The sequence below is a fragment of the Pristis pectinata genome, chromosome 4 (genome assembly GCF_009764475.1).
Source record: "Pristis pectinata isolate sPriPec2 chromosome 4, sPriPec2.1.pri, whole genome shotgun sequence".
NCBI lineage: Eukaryota > Metazoa > Chordata > Chondrichthyes > Rhinopristiformes > Pristidae > Pristis > Pristis pectinata.
The window spans coordinates 3,747,995-3,765,924 of NC_067408.1; the positions used below are offsets into that span (position 1 = coordinate 3,747,995).

At 43.7% G+C, this 17,930-nt stretch overlaps 1 protein-coding gene across 2 annotated transcripts in view; it reads right to left on the minus strand.

Annotated features, from left to right (window-relative positions):
- ndst1b (N-deacetylase/N-sulfotransferase (heparan glucosaminyl) 1b) overlaps window positions 1–17,930 on the minus strand; it is a 290,113-nt gene that overhangs the window by 262,076 nt on the left and 10,107 nt on the right. For both annotated transcript variants that reach the window (XM_052013795.1, XM_052013800.1), the window contains exon 2: window positions 14,275–14,356. The gene's annotated coding sequence lies outside the window, so the exon portion shown is untranslated. The remainder of the gene's footprint in view (window positions 1–14,274; window positions 14,357–17,930) is intronic.

Sequence of the window (17,930 nt, forward strand, 5' to 3'; positions counted from 1 at the left end):
TACTGCCTCAATGCACTGTGTAATGAAATGATCTGTATGGATGGCATGCAAAACAAAGTTTTTCACTGTGCCTCAGTACATGTGGCAATAATAAACCAATTTACCAAGTTAGTATAAATGTGGTTATAGCACATTCAGCTCCTAGTAGAGAGCTGATTAAGGTTTGATGGACTGAATGTGCTATAGAGATGAGATGAGGGAGGAATTCAGTGGGACAGGCGGCATCTTTGGAGGCAAAGGGATAGTCAACATTTCAGGTCAAGACCCTGCATCAGGACTCACAATGCAGGGTCTCAACCTGAAATGTCGAATGTCCATTTCCTTCCACAGATGCTGCCCGACCCATTGAGTTCCTCCAGCTGCTCGTTTTTTCGTTCCAGCTTCCAGCATCTGTAGTCGTGTCTCCAAGTAGAGCAGTCCTTCCTCAAGAGCCCTGTAATCTATTCTCTCTCAAGTGTCTATCCAATTCTCTTCTACTTCCACCAACTTATAGACAGTGAAATATAGTTCCTAACTTCTCTCTGAGTAAAAGCATTCTTCCTCACATCCCATATCAGGCTCTTGAACCGACCTCTTGTACACTATGAATTGGTTTGTTTCCCTCCATAGGTGCTGCCTGATCTGCTGAGTTCCTCCAGCATTTATTGTGCATTGCTATGAATTGGGAAATTGGTTCATTATTATCACATGTACTGAGGTACAGTGAAAAACTTTGTCTTGCATGCAATCCATACGGATCATTTCATTACAATAGTGCATTGAGGTAGTACAAGGGAAAATAATAACAGAATGCAGAATACAGTGTTGCGGTTACAGAGAAAGTGTAGTACAGGCAGGCAATAAGGTGCAAGGTCATAATGAGGTAGATTGTGAGGGCGAGAAAGGATGGATGCTTTCTATGATGCATCAATAAAAAATTAGTGAGGGTCAAAGGGAGACATGCCAAATTTCTTTAGCCTCCTGAGGAAGTCGAGGCGCTGGTGAGCTTACTTGGCGTCTACGTGGTTGGACCAGGACAGGCTATTGGTGATGTTCACTCCTAGGGACTTGAAGGTCTCAACCCTCTCGACCTCAGCACCGTTGATGTAAACAGTAGCGTGTGCACCGCCCCCTTTCCTGAAGTCAATGACCAGCTCTTTTGTTTTGCTGACATTGAGATACTAGTAACTTGTTATCTCTCTTTTCTGGTTCTGATGCAGGGTCTTAAATGTGAAACATTGACTCTATTTCTTCCTTCACAGGTGCTGCCTGACCTGCTGAGTGTTTCTAGCATTGTCTGTTTTTATTTCAGATTTTCAGCATCTGCAGTTTTTTGATTTTTATGAGACTGATGGCTTTACTCCGCTGGGAGTCCAATGGGCCTAATGTCTCTTTCTGTCCCAAAATATATCAGTAACCCTCGCTTCTCTACTCAAACATTATTGCATCTTTTATGTTCAAACAGAAGCTCCATAAAATTAGATGTAAATTGAAACAGAAAACTGGGCGATGGTATTCCATTGCAGTGCTAATCAAGTTGATCATTAGTAAAATTATTAAATTGTACCCTGAGATATATTTTAGAATTAATTGAAATTTTTAAATGGTGTGTCTGTTCAGTCTGGGGTCAGGTTTTATTCTAAGACAGAGTAGCAGCTGGGGATAATGCAACTTTATAAAATTGTTTTCTATTTCATTCTCAAATGTGGATGTCAGCAGAAAGCCACCATTAATTGCTAGTTCTGGATGCCCAGGGCTGCTACCTTTAACCACCTCAGGATAATGAGTGACATCCAAGGCAATTTCAGACTGCAGAATGGTGTCAACTGCCCTCTTCTCATTACTACCATCGGGGAGGGGGTACAGGAGCCTGAAGACCCACACTCAACAATTCAGGAACAGCTTCTTCCCCTCCACCATCAGATTTCTGAATGGTCTGTAACTCCATGAACACTACCTCCTTGTTCCTTCTTTTTGCACTACTTATTTATTTTGTAATTTATAGTAATTTTATGTCTTTGCACTATACTGCTGCTGCAAAACAACAAACTTAATGACATATAAGTCAGTGATAATAAACCTGATTCTGATTCAGATTCAACAGTGTGTGACCAGAGCCATGGACCTATACTGAATAAAGATGGCAATCTATAAGCGTAAAAGGACATTGTTGGAACCAGTTGACAATTCCAAAAACTCTACCCTCATATTCTTATCATTGGTTTCAAATTTACACAAAAAGTTCTGGTCTTAATAGGGGTGACCAAAGTCAAAGTTGAGTTTATTACCGTATGTACAAGTCCATGTGTGCACAGGTGCAATGAAAAACTTACTTGCAGCAGCATCATAGGCACAGAGCATCAGATAAGCAGCATTCACAAGAAAAACATAAATTGAACATAAATGATTCACAATTTTTACAAGCAAGGACGCAATTAGGACAAAAAAAGACAGTCTATTTTAGTGCAAAGTGATCAAAGTGGTCATAGTGTTGCCAAACTGTAGTGATTAGGGTTTTGCCAGTTGGTTCAAGAACCGAATGGTTGAAGGGAGGTAGCTGTTCCTGAACCTGGTGGTGTGGGACTTCAAGTTTCTGTACCTCCTGCCCGATGGTGGCTGCGAGAAGATGGCACGGCCCGGATGGTGGGGATCTTTAATGACAGATAAGCCTTAACAAAAGTATAGAAGGCCAAATCAAATCACCGCTTGTGGTACTGAGCAACGGGGAGTACAATTTGGAGACTGCAGATGCTGAAATCTATAGCAGCAAACAATTAGCTGGAGGAACTCAGCGGGTTGAGCAGCATCTGTGGGGGGAAAGGAATTGTCAACATTTCAGGTTGAGTACAATTTGGCTCAGTTATTTGCTTAATCAGATATTACTCTTAAGAAAGGATAAGGTAGCAGTGGGAAAATGTCTTCAGTTTGTAAGTAAACACATACACCTTGAAAAACACGATGATGCTGGAGGAACTCAGCAGGCCAGGCAGCATCTGTGGAGAAAGGCAGGCGGTCAACGTTTCGGGGTCCTGAACGGATGCTGCCTGGCCTGCTGAGTTCCTCCAGCATCATCGTGTTTTTCACCTAAATTCCAGCATCTGCAGTCCTTTATTTCTCTAACACATACACCTTACCCGGAGGTCTTGGATGAATTCATCAGGTAATTTGGTAAATTGGTTTATTATTGTCACATGTACCAAGGTACAGTGAAAAACTTGTCTTGCATACTGTTCGTACAGATCATTTCATTACAACAGTAATGTTGTAGAAGTACAAGGTAAAACAACAATAGAGTGCAGAATAAAGTGTTGCAGTTACAGAGAAAATGCAGTGCAGGCAGACAATAAGGTGCAAGGTACGAGGTAGATTGTGAGGTCAAGGGTCCGTCATTTCATACTAGGGAACCGTTCAATAGTCTTATAACAGTGGGATAGAAGCTGTTCTTGACCCTGGTGGTACATGTTTTCAGGCTTTTGTATCTTCTACCCAATGGGAGTGGGAAGAAGAGAGAATGTCTGGGGAGGGTGGGTCTTTGATTATGTAGGCCGCTTTACTGAGGCAGTGAGAAGAGAAGTGTAGACAGAGTCCACGGAGGGGAGGCCGGTTTCCGTGATGTGCTGGGCTATGTCCACAACTCTCTGCAGTTTCTTGTGGTCCTGGGCAGAGCAGTTACCATACCAAGCCATGATGCATCCGGATAGGATGCTTTCTATGGTGCATCAATAAAAATTGGTGAGGGTTAAAGGAGACATGTCAAATTTCTTTAGCCTCCTGAGGAAGTAGAGGCACTGGTGAGCTTTCTTGGCCGTGGTGTCTACGTGGTTGGACCAGGAAAGGCTATTGGTGATGTTCAGTCCTAGGAACTTGGTTTTCAACCCTCTCGACCTCAGCACCGTTGATGTAGACAGGAGAATGTGTACCTCCCCCCTTCCTGAAGTCAATGACCAGCTCTTTTGTTTTGCTGACATTGAGGGAAAGGTTGTTGTCATGACACCGTGTCACTAAGCTGTCTATCTCCTTTCTGTACACCGACTCATCATTATTTGAGATACGGCCCACTACGGTGGTATCATCTGCAAACTTGTAGATGGAGTTAGAGCAGAATCTGGCTTCACATTCATGAGTGTATAAGGAGTAGAGTAGGGGGTTGAGGACGCAGCCTTGTGGGGCACCAGTGTTGAGGATAATTGTGGGGGAGGTGTTGCTGCCTATCCTCACTGATTGCGGTCTGTTGGTCAGGAAGTCAAGGATCCCATTGCAAAGGGAGGTGTTGAATCCCAGATCAAGGAGTTTGCAGATGAGTTTGTTTGGAATTATAGCATTGAAGGCAGAGCTGTGGTCAATAAAAATAGTCAAAAGGTTTACTGTCCAGATGCTCCAGAAATGCGCCAGCAAAATAACACCATAGACCTGTTTTGGCAGTAGGCGAATTGCAGTGGGTCGAGGTTGTCTGGAGTTAATGCGTGCCATGACCAGCCTCTCGAAGCACTTCATGATGGATGTCAGAGCCACCAGGCGGAAGTCATTAAGGCACCTTACCTTTTTTTTTAGGTACCGGGATGATAGTGGTCTTAAAGAAATTGGAGACCTCAGGTTAAAGCAGGGAGAGGTTAAGAATGTTTGCAAATACCCGCCCCTAGCTGATCTGTGCAGGATCTTAGGACACAGCCAGGGACATGATCCGGGCCAGATGCTTTCCATGGCCAGATGCTTTCCACGGGTTGACTCTCCGGAAGACTGATTTTACGTCTGCATCGGTGACTGTGGGTTCAGGTGCATTGGAGGCTGTTGGTACAAATAGCAATGCCAAATGGTGACAATATTGTGTGTTTCCTAGCTCAGTGTAGAAATGTGTTGCAGTGTCACTGACAGCCAGAGAAAGTAGGACTCAAAAGGCTGGGTAACATTGTAAACCTGGACTGGGAGATATGATTCCAAAACAGGATGTCTTGTTAAGCAGGCTGCTTCTCACCCCAAACACACTGACCACCAGTTCCAAATGGAGAGGATCCTGAAGCCCTTTGACTACAAAGACAGCCAGTCAGCTGGGAATGGGCTAAGAGCCCTGATGGGAGAAGAGAGAATGTACTGAATTGGGCTTTTCCCTGAGACAGTTGATGATTTTTGCCACTGAAAGTGTCTGGATGTGGTAAGGACAGACCTCCCTGGAGGTCTCTCTGATATGCTTTAATGCCTTTGCAAGCTGCCCTAGGTACTGCAGCAGGGAAGAGACCACCACCCACCTCCTGCCGGAATGCCCCTTTATAAGGAAAGTGGGTTGGTATCTCACCTCTCCCCCAACAACTCATTAACTCAGGATTATGATCTCCCTGGACCACTCCAGGGACACACATCAATTGCAGTTGGAAGACAATCAACTGACTCAAAGAGACCTTGTGACCCACTCAAAACCAGCCAGCCTTCCGGCAGAAAGAAAGGTCCACCACCAGGTGTTGTCATCTAGCACCCAGGGACCAGGAGAACACAGAGTTAGGGAGTCATAGAAACATAGATACAGCACAGAAACAGGCCCTCTGTTCTATCGCATCATTCCAACCTTTTTAGATTACTGAATGGCCTGCATTGGGACCATATCCTTCTACGCCTTGACTTTGGTGTCTGTCTAAATGTCCCTAAAAGGTGGTGATTGTATCTGATTCCACCCACCTCCTCTGGCAGCAAGTTCCAAATGCCAACCACTCTCTGTGTAAAAAAAACTTACACCTCAGATCTGCTTTAAAACTCCCTGCTCTCACCTTAAACCTTTTGTTTTTGATACCCCTACCATGATAAAGAGACTCTGATCACCTACCCTATCGATGTCTCTCATGATCTCATACACTTCTATCAAGTCGCTCCGGGGAAATCAAGCCCAGCCTGTCCAGTCTCTCCCCATAACTGAAGTCCTCCAATCCAGGCAAGGAATTACTGCAGGAATATTCTTCCCTGAAATAAGGTACCTTCCTCCTGAAATAAAAGACCTATAGCGATATTGCCAGACCAGTAGTTTTATTACAAAAGACACACTAAGTACCCTAGTTGAACTGCGGTATTGCAGATCTCATGTTGGGCCTCTACTGCTTGATCTTCCAACCCGCCGAGTGTACACCCTGGAAGATCACCAGCAACCCCTCTCTGGGGCTCTCTCACCACTCTCTCAGATCCACCCTGGCCTTTCTGCTTGTACTACCTCAATGCACTGTGTAATGAATTGATCTATATGAATGGTATGCGAGGCATATGATAATGTGACAATAATAAACCAATGTACCAATTTTACCTGTCCCAGACCCAACTAATTCCAAGAGCAAACTGGAGGAACAAATACTGCTGAGTTCATCCAGTGCATTTTGTGTACTGAACTGGAGGATGAGCACCTCATTTTCTGTCTTGGAACCTTGCAGCCTAACGGCATGAATATTGAATTCTCCCACTTTAAGTAATCCCCACCTACCCCTTCCCCACACCCCCCCCCCCCACCCACCACGCTTCTTCTCTTCTTCCCTTTCCTAGCCTATCTCTCTTTTCTTTACTCTTTTTTCCCCCTTTCTCTCCTTTGACCCATCCCCTGGTGGATCTGCTCTCCCCTCCTCCCCCACACCTGCCTATCACTATCTCTTACCTGCATCTACCTATCACCACCCTGTGCCCGCCCTGCCTCCCCTCTTTTGCCCACCTATCACTGCTCTGCTTTTCCCTCCTATATATTGGGCTTCCCCTTTTCCTATCTTCAGTCCTGAAGAAGGGTCCTGACCCGAAACGTTGACCGCCTGCTTTTCTCCATGGATGCTGCCTGGCCTGCTGAGTTCCTCCAGCATCATCGTGTTTCCCAACTTTTACTGCAGCAGGCTTTTACAAATTACCACAATTCATAGCAAGCAAATGATAATTCTTCTGCAATTTTATGTCCTGTCTGCAACTTGCCACAATCTTCTGAAGTGCATCCCACAATTTAGGTAGGGCCTTTGATATGTCACGTATCAAATGATGTAACTTTCTCTTTAATAGACTTGAGGAACTGGTTTGTGGGAAGCTGCATACTTCTGAAGCAGGCAGCCTTCTGTAACCTGGCTTCAGTTCGACTGACTAGTGTAGAATGTAATCTGCCGCTGCTCAATTACTCCCTGTGGGGAAATGCCACAAGAAATTACTTCCTGAGTTCAACCAGAGACCAATCACTGTTGTTACTGAAAGTTTGTTAAAGAAATAACCCACAAACATTGTTTTAAAGAAGGATGCTACACAGTTTTTGGTGCTCTGCTACGATATTATGGAAGTGCATCATAAACTTCGCACATTGATGCCTGTAGGTGTGACCCTGACTAAGGATGACAAACTAAACTTTATCTACACCACGACAGGTTAAAAGATAGGTGACTGACTCATTTTGCCTCATCTATTTCTGAGCATTAATCTGTGAATTTTTTCTCTTCCATTTAATTCCTAAATTCCCAGAGTATAATATACACAGCTTTTACAGCATACCCCACTCCCTAACTACTCTCCCCCGCCCCCCCCCCATAACATCCCCAAAATGCTTGGAAATTAATGCTTGGGAAAAAACTACAGACCACTTCTTGCACTAGTGTCTTGTTTTGCAGTCTTACTCCTGTCTTGTATAATTTATGTAAAATGTATGTATAATTTATGTTCTGTGTGTTGTCTGTACCTACGTGTCTGTGATGTTGCTGCAAGTTTTTCATTGTACCTGTACCTCACCGCACTTGTGCACATGACGATAAACTTGACTTGACTTGAATTAAGCCTGAAACTCCTTATCTGTGTCCTCCCCTCGTGCTTTTTCCAGTCTTTGATGGAATCAGAGATCCCACCAGTCCCAAACACTGAATTTCACTGTAAAGGGAAAGGGGTAATCCCATGTGTAGTTTTAACATCTTCAAACAGCTCGCCTTACCATTGTATCCATAACCTGACATCCACAATCCCAGATCTTCTCGTTGGCATCATGAGTATGGTGGCCCCCAGTACTCATGGAGCATATTTTGGGGTCAATGGTGGATTATAGTGATACAGCACAGAAACAGGCCCTTCGGCCCAACTCGTCCATGCTGACCAAGATGCCCACAAGCCATTTGCCCGGGTTTGGCCCATATCCCTCTAAACATTTCTTATCCATGAGAGCACTTTCATTGATATGAACATCATAGATTTTTGGGTTCTGATGATAGGTCTAGGACTTTTTCTCTATGTCTAGGACTGTTTTTCTTTCCACAGATGCTGTCTGAACTGCTGAGTATTTCCAGCATTTTATGCTTTTATTTCAGGTTTCCAGAATCTGCAGGTTTTTTTTCACAGATTTTTGGGTCTCTAATTTCTGGGTCTAAACACTTCTCAGAAAAGCACATTTGCTCCAACACTCCCAAATAGCAAGAGCAACGTTAAAACAGAGCAACAAACAATCTGATGGTGGAACTCAGCAGGTCAAGCAGCATCTGCGGGGGGGAAGGAACTGTCGACATTTTGGGTCAAAACCCTGCATCAGGACTCAGGACTTGTGAATTGAGATCAGATTCTTGTGTCTCAATCTAAAAACAGACCTGCAAACTTAAGCAACAGCAGCATCGTTCTGAAGCTGGCAGAAGTGTGATGATTCCTTGACAATGTTTCCTCGTCTGCACCAGTCTGACAGGACAATGTCTTCCAGAGGACTGACCACTGTGACATTGTTGTGTGCTGGTAGTAATGTTTGAATTGTACATTTTTGACTTTCCAGCCTTTACTTCTTCAGAATCAGAATCAGGTTTATTATCACTGACTTAGATGACATGAAATTTGTTGTTTTGCGGCAGCAGTACAGTGCAAAACATAAATTACTATAAATTACAAAATAAATAAGTAGTGCAAAATAAAAGGAATGACGAGGTAGTGTTCATGGGTTCATGGACTGTTCAGAAATCTCATGGCAGTGGGGAAGAAGCTGTTTCTGAATCGTTGAGTGTGGGTCTTCAGGCTCCTGTACCTCCTCCCCGATGGTAGTAACGAGAAGAGGGCACGTCCCTGATGGTGAGGGTCCTTAGTGATGGATGGCACCTTCTTGAGGCATCACCTCTTGAAGATGTCCTCGATGATGGGGAGGGGTGTGCCCGTGATGGAGCTGGCTGAGTCTACAACCCTCTGCAGCCTTTTGCGATCCTGTGCATTGGTGCCTCCGTACCAGGTGGTGATGCAACCAGTCAGAATGCTCCCCACTGTACATCTGTAGAAATTTGCAAGAGTCTTTGGTGACATAGCAAATCTCTTCAAACTCCTAACGAAGTAGAGCTGCTGGTGTGCCTTCTTTGTGATTGCATCAATGTGCTGGGCCCAGGATAGATCCTTCGCCATGTTGACGCCCAGGAACTTGAAGCTGGTCACCCTTTCCACCGCTAACCCCTCAATGAGCACTGGTGTGTGTTCTCCTGACTTCCCCTTCCTGAAGTCCATAATCAATTTCTTTGTCTTGATGACGTTGAGTGCGAGGTTGTTGTTGTGACACCACTCAACCAGCCGATCTATCTCACTCCTGTACACCTCCTTATCGCCGACTGAGATTTTACCAACAACAGTGGTGGCATCTGCAAAATTTATAGAGGGCGTTCGAGTTCACCAACGTTCAGAAGAACATTGTATTGTTTCTCCTTCAATCTATCAATGTTAATAGTTAAAAATACTTTAGTTAAAATGGGAAAAAATCTTTCAAAATTACTCTCTAATTTTCGAGCTATCACAACACTCTTATTTTGAATCTTCTAATTTTAAAAATGTTTCAGGGTAAGGAATCATTACTGACTACCTAAATTGCCCCCTATTTGTACTCCTGAGCCATCCCTCTAAACCATTATAGGATGCTTCCTTAAGCGAAAGGTATTGGAGAAATGAAAATTGGCTTGACGATACCAACAGCAAAAGTGAGGGAAGCAGAAAGCTGGAAGGATTAATAATTGTTCATTGGTTATTTTTCTCAAACAGTTGCCAAGAAGCATGCTTTCACCACCCTTAAAAATCGATGCAAATTATTTTGTTAAACTGCTGCTAAATACATAATTCAGCCCTGTTATTCACAAGCAATTACATTGATTACAATTGCTCCCATATTGAAGTTGCAATGTTGTGTATGAAGTGATAAGTGGCAAGGAACATTCATGCTGGTCAAATGCCAGCAATGGCAAGAAGGAGTCTAACTACATCCATTGCATTTAATAGCATTACCGTCAGTGAGTCCCACACCATAAATATCTGGTGGGTCAGTGAGTGGGTATGAGCAGGAAGGGACTGCTGATCACCAGACTGGACCAACTGCTTAAGTATCGTGGCTCTAGAGGATAAGTATCTTACAGCAAGTGATTCACCTCCTGACATCCCAAATCCTTAGATGGGTACAAACTTGTCCCCTTTGACTCTCACCAACTTTTACCGATGCACCATAGAAAGCATCCTATCTGGATGTATCACGGCTTGGTATGGCAACTGCTCTGCCCGGGACCGCAAGAAACTGCAGAGGGTTGTGGACATAGCTCAGTGCATCACGGACACCAGCCTCCCCTCCTTGGACTCTGTCTACCTCTCGCTGCCTTGGTGACGCAGCCAGCATAATCAAAGACCCCACCCACCCGGGACATTCTCTCTTCTCTCCTCTTCCATCAGGTAGGAGCCTGAGGGCACGAACCACCAGACTTAAGGACAGCTTCCACCCCACTGTGATAAGACTATTGAACGGTTCCCTTATACAATGAGATGGACTCTGACCTTGCACCTTATTGCACTGCACTTTCTCTGTAGCTGTGACACTTCACTCTGTACTGTTATTGTTTTTACCTGTACTACCTCAATGCACTCTGTACTACCTCAATGTAACTGCACTGTATAATGAATTGACCTGTACGATTGGTATGCAAGACAAGTTTTTCACTGTACCTCAGTACAAGTGACAATAATAAACCAATACTAATACCAATACCAAACTACAAGAACGTTCAAAAGAGCGAACACCTTCCAGCCTGCTTTAGCAGTACCCATTCCTTCAGCGTAATCTCCCATCATTGTGGATAGTGGCTTCAGTGAATACCATTTACAAACTGCACTCCAGCAACTCAAGTCAAGTGGAGTTTATTGTCACGTGCACAAGTACGGTGGGTACAGGTACAATCAAAAATTGGCTCGTAGCAGCATCACAGGCACACAGATTCAGACAACACACAGAACATAAATTAGACATAACTTATCCAAGACAGTGAAGAGAAAAAAAAGACTTTGCAAAACAAGACATTAGTGCAAAAAAAAATCAGAGACAAGATCAGATCAGCCATGATCTTAATGAATGGCAGAACAGGCTCGACGGGCTAGTTAGCCTACTCTTGCTCCTATTTCTTATGTTCTTAAGTCCATGTTAGTGGAGGACGTGGCCTGTAGTGTTCCTTTGCTGAGTAGAGTTGGAGGTTTCTCCAACAGCATCTCCCAAACCCATTACCCCAATTCCCTGGAGTCCAAGGATCACAAGGATTATAAGTATGTTACCACCTGAAAGTTCTCCTTCAAGTCGCACACCATTCTGACTTGGAATTATATTGCCTGTCTTGCACTGCCGCTATGAGAGTGCTTTCACCACATGGACTGACTGACATTTTCTCAAGAGCTTTTAAGGATAGGCATTAAATGCTGCCTTGGCTAATGATAAAACCACAGCCTAGCCTGAAACACTTTAAATAGCTTCATTGTTAACAGTGCCATCCACACTACACTTTGGTCAAACAAATTCCCAAAAACTTTGTCAATTTTTCTATTTGCTTGAACCTTAGTCCAGACCAATTTCCAACTCCAATGAAAATGAATCACAGCACCAAAATTTTAATTGTGTTCTTTGTCAGGCAAGTCATAGAGCTATACAACAGGTTATACAGTCCACCACATCCTCATCGATTTGTGGGAACCCATTTGTAGAAATCCCATTTTCCAGCACTTGACCCACAGCCTTCAACGTCTATACAATTCAAGTGCTTATTTAAACACCTCTTAAATGCTGATAGTAACTCTGCTTCCATCATTCTCTCGGGCAGTGGATTCCAGCTCCTCTCCACTCCCTGGTCTGGTCCTTTAGTCCTAATTAAAAATGTTTGATACAAAATTTCAGCTGTTAAAATTGGTTGGTGGTCATTGATTCTCATAGCTACCTTTAAAACGGATCGTTGAAGTCAGAATAACTTTAAAGAGTCCTAACGATATTAGTGAGATGTCAGGATTCCTGGGGTAATCAATGGTATCATAGAAAGATACTACACAGGAGAACATGTGGACCGTCATGCCTGTTCCAATATATTCTGCTTAAAAGCACGTGCATACTTATTACAAACTGAATCTTAGCCAACCTGGAAAAGATTAAACTTTTAAATCAACTAAATTAGAGTCATGATCATGTAATCGTTCCCTTGTGACATTACAAAATCAAGACCTTATCACATTAAGCATGTTTAAATCAATCACCCTTTGAAGACATGTCTACTGTCACCAGATATCAGTAAAACCTTCTGTAAGAAAAGATCACGTGATGATATTCAAAACAAATGCGTCATTAAGTAAAGATGACCCAAATTTTGTTGTTTATCATATATATTGATGATTTGGATGAGAATGTAGGTGGTATGGTTAGTAAGTTTGTGGATGACACCAAAATTGTTGGTGTAGTGGACAGTGAAGAAGGTTCTCTGAGGTTACCACAGGATCTAGATCAACTGGAAAAGTGGGCAAAGGAATGGAAGATGGAACTTAACTCAGACACGTGCAAAGTGATGCATTTGGGGAAGGTAAACCAGGGAAGGACAGTGAATTGCAGGGCTCTGGGGAGTGTTGCAGAACAGAGAGACTAAGGGTACAAATACATAGTTCCCTGAAAGTGGTGACACAGGTAGACAGTGTGGTGAAGACGGCACATGGCATGCTTGCCTCCATGGGTCAGGGCATTGAGTACAAGTGTTGGGCCATCATGTTATAGCTGTACAAGATGTTGGTGAGACTGCACCTGGAGAACTGTGTGCAGTTCTGGTTGCCACACTACAGGAAGGATGTCATTAAGCTACAGACAGTGCAGAAAAGGTTTACAAATTTGTTGCTGGGACTTGAGGGTTTGAGTTATAAGGAGAGATTAGATTGGCTGGGACTCTTACCTGGAGTGAAGGAGGCTGAGGGGTGACCTTGTAGAGATTTGTAAAATCATGAGGGGCAGAGATAAGGTGGGTGGCCACAGTCTTTTTCCCCGGGTAGGGGAGTCTAAAACTAGAGGGCACAGATTTAAGGTGAGAGGGGAATGATTTAAAGGGGATCTGACAGACGAGTTTTTCACAGAGAGAGTAGTGGATACGTTGAATTAGCTGCCAGAGGAAGTGGTTGAGGCGGGTGCAATCACAATGTTTAAATGATATTTGGACAGATACACGGATAGGGAAGGTTTAGAGGGATATAGGCCAAATGCAGGCAAATGGGACTAGCTCAGGTAGGCACCTTGGGTAAGTTGGGTCGAGGGGTTTGTTTTCTGTCCTGCTTTTAACTCTATGACTCTAAATCAAGAAAGCAAAGAAAACTTTGATGAGAAATCTGGTTTGGATTTCTAACACTGAACACAAGTGGTAGCTCTAATCACCTCTTTACATTCAATTCCACTGAATATTTTCTCTCAACTGTGTTGCAGGTCACCACGTTTGGAGATGGTATAACAATATTCTACTTCGAGGTTGACAGAAATTTCAAATTCCCTTCAGCCAAAAGTGACCGAAGCTTGGTCAATTGCTAGTTTTAAATCCGAGATTGATAGGTTTTTGACATGCAGAAGGATAGAAGGAAAAGTGGAAATACGTCACAGATCAGACAGGATCTCAGTGAATGACAGGACAGACTCAGAGCAATAGAGCCAACTATTTCCTATAATTATGCACCTTGTATTCACATTTAGGAAAACTCAGTTCCACAAATCTTTGCAATTTCTGTCCCAATAATAGAAAGAAGAAACGATTCAGCTGGCTAAGACTTTAGAAAAGGCAGCTTGAAGTCCAGCAGACCTTGCACCGTTGCTGAGACCTGACAAATTGGAGAGTTGCCCAATATTTTCCATCTATCAGTATTTACACATTCTCCTGATTTTTTTTAAAACCAGTACGTGGTTGAATTGGCAAGTTAAAGGGCAAGTTGAAATCGTGCATTATTTATACCAGCACCTGGATAAACACCAGCCACTGTCAGGCAACGAGACAGCAATTCTATTGAACGAAACAGAAGCTGTGGGGTTGTAAAATCCAGCTGTCCACGTACCTGGCATAAAGCAACGCCTCTGCCAGCCTCATCTGGTTTGCAATGCTAGATCATAAGAGAATCCACGTAAAATGAGACAGGCCTGTTGATTAAGCAGGGAACTCAATGCACTATTAATCATAATCTATTAACAGCATAACCATGTAGAAAAACTTTAAAAGTGGTTGCAACTCCAGCCACACAGCTTTAGATGGACTTGACCTCACAATCTAACTCAGTACAGCCTTGCACCTTACTGTCTGCCTGCACTGCACTTTCTCTGTACACTATATTCTGCATTCTGTATTGTTTTCCCTTGTTCTACCTCAATGTACTGTTGTCATGAAATGACCTGTATGAACTGTATGCAGGACAAGTTTTTCGCTGTACCTCAGTACATGTGACAATAATAAACCAATTTACCAATTTAGTTGGTTACAGCAGTTTTTGGAGGTGAGAATAATTCAGAAAGGCTTGTTGTTATTTGTCACTGGGGAGGATACAAAGTAGTTAATGTTAACAACACACATGATTGGCTCTATCCATGAAACAGCTCCATCCCTCTTCCTGGCAACCAGCCATCAAGCAGGTGAAAAACGGAATCAATAAAGTGAAAAGAGCATTAACATTGATCAAAAATATAATGAAATGCAACAGCAAGTGGGCAGAGATGGTATGAAACTGTAGATTATCAAGTAGAGTGGAGGAAATATTGAAAAAGTAAAACACTGCTGATGCTGGAAATCTAAATAAACATTGAAGATGTTGGAACTAGTCATGCAGTATCTGCAGAGAGAGGAACAGCGTCAATTTGCATTTAGTGACTTTTCATCAAAACTGGACAATCAAAAAAGAAGTCTGATAGTAGGTTAGAAACCTGAAGCATTAACTCTGTTTCTCTCCACAGATGCTGCTTGACCTGTTGACTACTTCCAGCATTCAGGAAATGCGAGCATGGTTAAGGTCAAACAATTGAAAACTCTACTAGATATTGACATAGAAATAGTGACCTAGATCTGACATCCTTTAGTTAAGAAAAAGATCCATTGTTCTCTGAATGGTATTCCTGGTGTCTTAGCCAACATTCCTTCCTCAACCTGATGGCGTTAGACGGGAACTTGCAAAGTTGATTGGAAGAGGCTGTTTGCAGGTAGATGCATGTCTGACAAGTGGGAGGCGAGATAGGAACAGCACATCCCTGGTAGGAACCCTTGTTTATGAGGGATATTGAGGCTCTGGTCAGGATAAAGGAGGCAGGTATAGGCAGCTGGGATCAAGAGAATCCCTTGAGGAGTATAACAGATGTAGGGATAAAAAGAAAACATGAGGTAGTTTTGGTAAGATATCTTTATTAGTCACATGTACATCGAAACACACAGTAAAATGCATATTTTGCGTAAAGTGTTCTGGGGGCAGCCTGCAAGTGTCGCCACGCTTCCGGCGCCAACATAGCATGCCCACAACTTCCTAACCCCTACGTCTTTGGAATGTGGGAGGAAACTGGAGCACCCGGAGGAAACCCACGCAGACACTGGGAGAACATACAAACTCCTTACAGGCAGTGGCCGGATTTGAACCTAGGTCGCTGGCGCTGTAAAGCATTATGCTAACTGCTACACTAAGAGATTCTATGTGTATTAAAGGCAAAATGGTAACTAGGGAGAGAATAGGATCAATGTGGTTGTTGAATACTAGAGGGCATAGCTTCAAGGTGAGATGGGGTAAGTTTAAAGGGTATGTGAAAGGCAGGTTTTTTCACACAGAGTGGTGGCTGCCTGGAATGTGCTGCCAGGGGTGGTGGTGGAGGCAGATACGATAGAGGCATTTAAGAGGCTTTTAGACAGGTGCATGAATATGCAGGGAGTGGAGGGATGTGGATCATGTGTAGGCAGAAGGGATTAGTTTAATTCTGCATCATGCTGACACAGACATTGTGGGCCAAAGGGCCTGTTGTGTCCTGCACTGTTCTACGTTCTATGTGTGGAGTCACAGGAGATGGGCAAAGTCTTGAATTAGTACTTCTCATCTGTATTTACAGTGGAGAAGATCATGGAATCTAGGGAATTCAGGGAAAAGAATAAGGAATCCAGGGCAGGCACAGAAGTGTAGCGGTCAGTGTAACGCTATTACAGCGCCAGCAACCTGGGTTCAATTCCGGCCACTGTCTGTAAGGAGTTTGTACGTTCTCCCTGTGTCTGCGTGGGTTTCCTCCACATGCTCCGGTTTCCTCCCACATTCCAAAGACGCACAGGTTAGGAAGTTGTGGGCATGTTATGTTGGCGCCGGAAGCGTGGCTACACTTGCGGGCTGCCCCAGAACACTACGCAAAAGATGCATTTCACTGTGTGTTTCAATGGACATGTGACCAATAAAGAAATCTTATCTTAGATGTCTTAGAACCTATCCACATTACAAAAGAGGATGTGCTGGTGGTCTTAAAGCATATAAAGATGGAACAATCCCCAGAGTCTGACCAAATGTCTTCTGGAACATTGTAGGGAAGAAATTGCTGGGGCCCCGGCAGAAATATTTATGTCATCATTAGCCATAGATGAAGTACCAGAAGAATGTAGGGTGGTTAATGTTGTGCCTTTATTTCACAAAACACAGAACAGTACAGTACAATACAGGCCCTTCGGCCCATCATGTTGTGCCAACCTTTAAACCTCGCCTAAGACTATCTAACCCCTTCCTCCCACATATCCCCCTATTTTAAATTCCTCCATATGCTTATCTAGCAATCTCTTGAATTTGACCAATGTACCTGCCTCCACCACCACCCCAGGCAGCGCATTCCATGCCCCAACCACTCTCTGGGTAAAAAAACCTCCCTCTGACATCTCCTTGAACTTCCCACCCATTACTTTAAAGCCATGCCCTCTTCTATTGAGCATTGGTGCCCTGGGAAAGAGGCGCTGGCTGTCCACTCTATCTATTCCTCTCAATATTTTGTACACCTCTATCATGTCTCCTCTCATCCTCCTCCTCTCCAAAGAGTAAAGCCCGAGCTCCCTTAGCGTCTCCTCATAATCCATACTCTCTAAACCAGGCAGTATCCTGGTATATCTCCTCTGCACCCTTTCCAAAACTTCTACATCCTTCCTATAATGAAGCGACCAGAACTGGACACAGTACCAAGTGTGGTCTAACTGGAGTTTTATAGAGCTGCATCATTACCTCACGGCTCTTAAACTCGATCCCTCGACTTATAAAAGTTAACATCCCAGAAGCTTTCTTTCAGAAAGGCTGCAAGGACACCAGGAAGCTACAGGCCAGTGAGTCTAACGTCAGTGGTGGGAAAGCTACTGGAAGAGATTCTGAGAGACAGGATCTACCAGCATTTGGAAAGGCAAGGACTGATTAGGGATTGTCAGCATGGCTTTGTGGGTGGAGTTCGTGTCCCAGAAATTTGATTGAGTTTTTTGAAGAGGTGACCATAAGGATTGATGAGGGCAGGGTGATGGGCAACGTTTATCAGACTGGAGGGTTGTGACCAGTGGTGTGCCGCAGGGATCTGTGTTGGGTCCTCTGATGTTTGTCATTAAGCGTGAAGTGTTGCATTTTGGTAAGTTAAACGAGGGTAGGACTTACACAGAAAATGGGAGGGCCCTGGAGAGCGTTGTAGAACAGAGGCACCTAGGGGTACAAGTACATAGTTCGCTGAAAGTGGTGACACA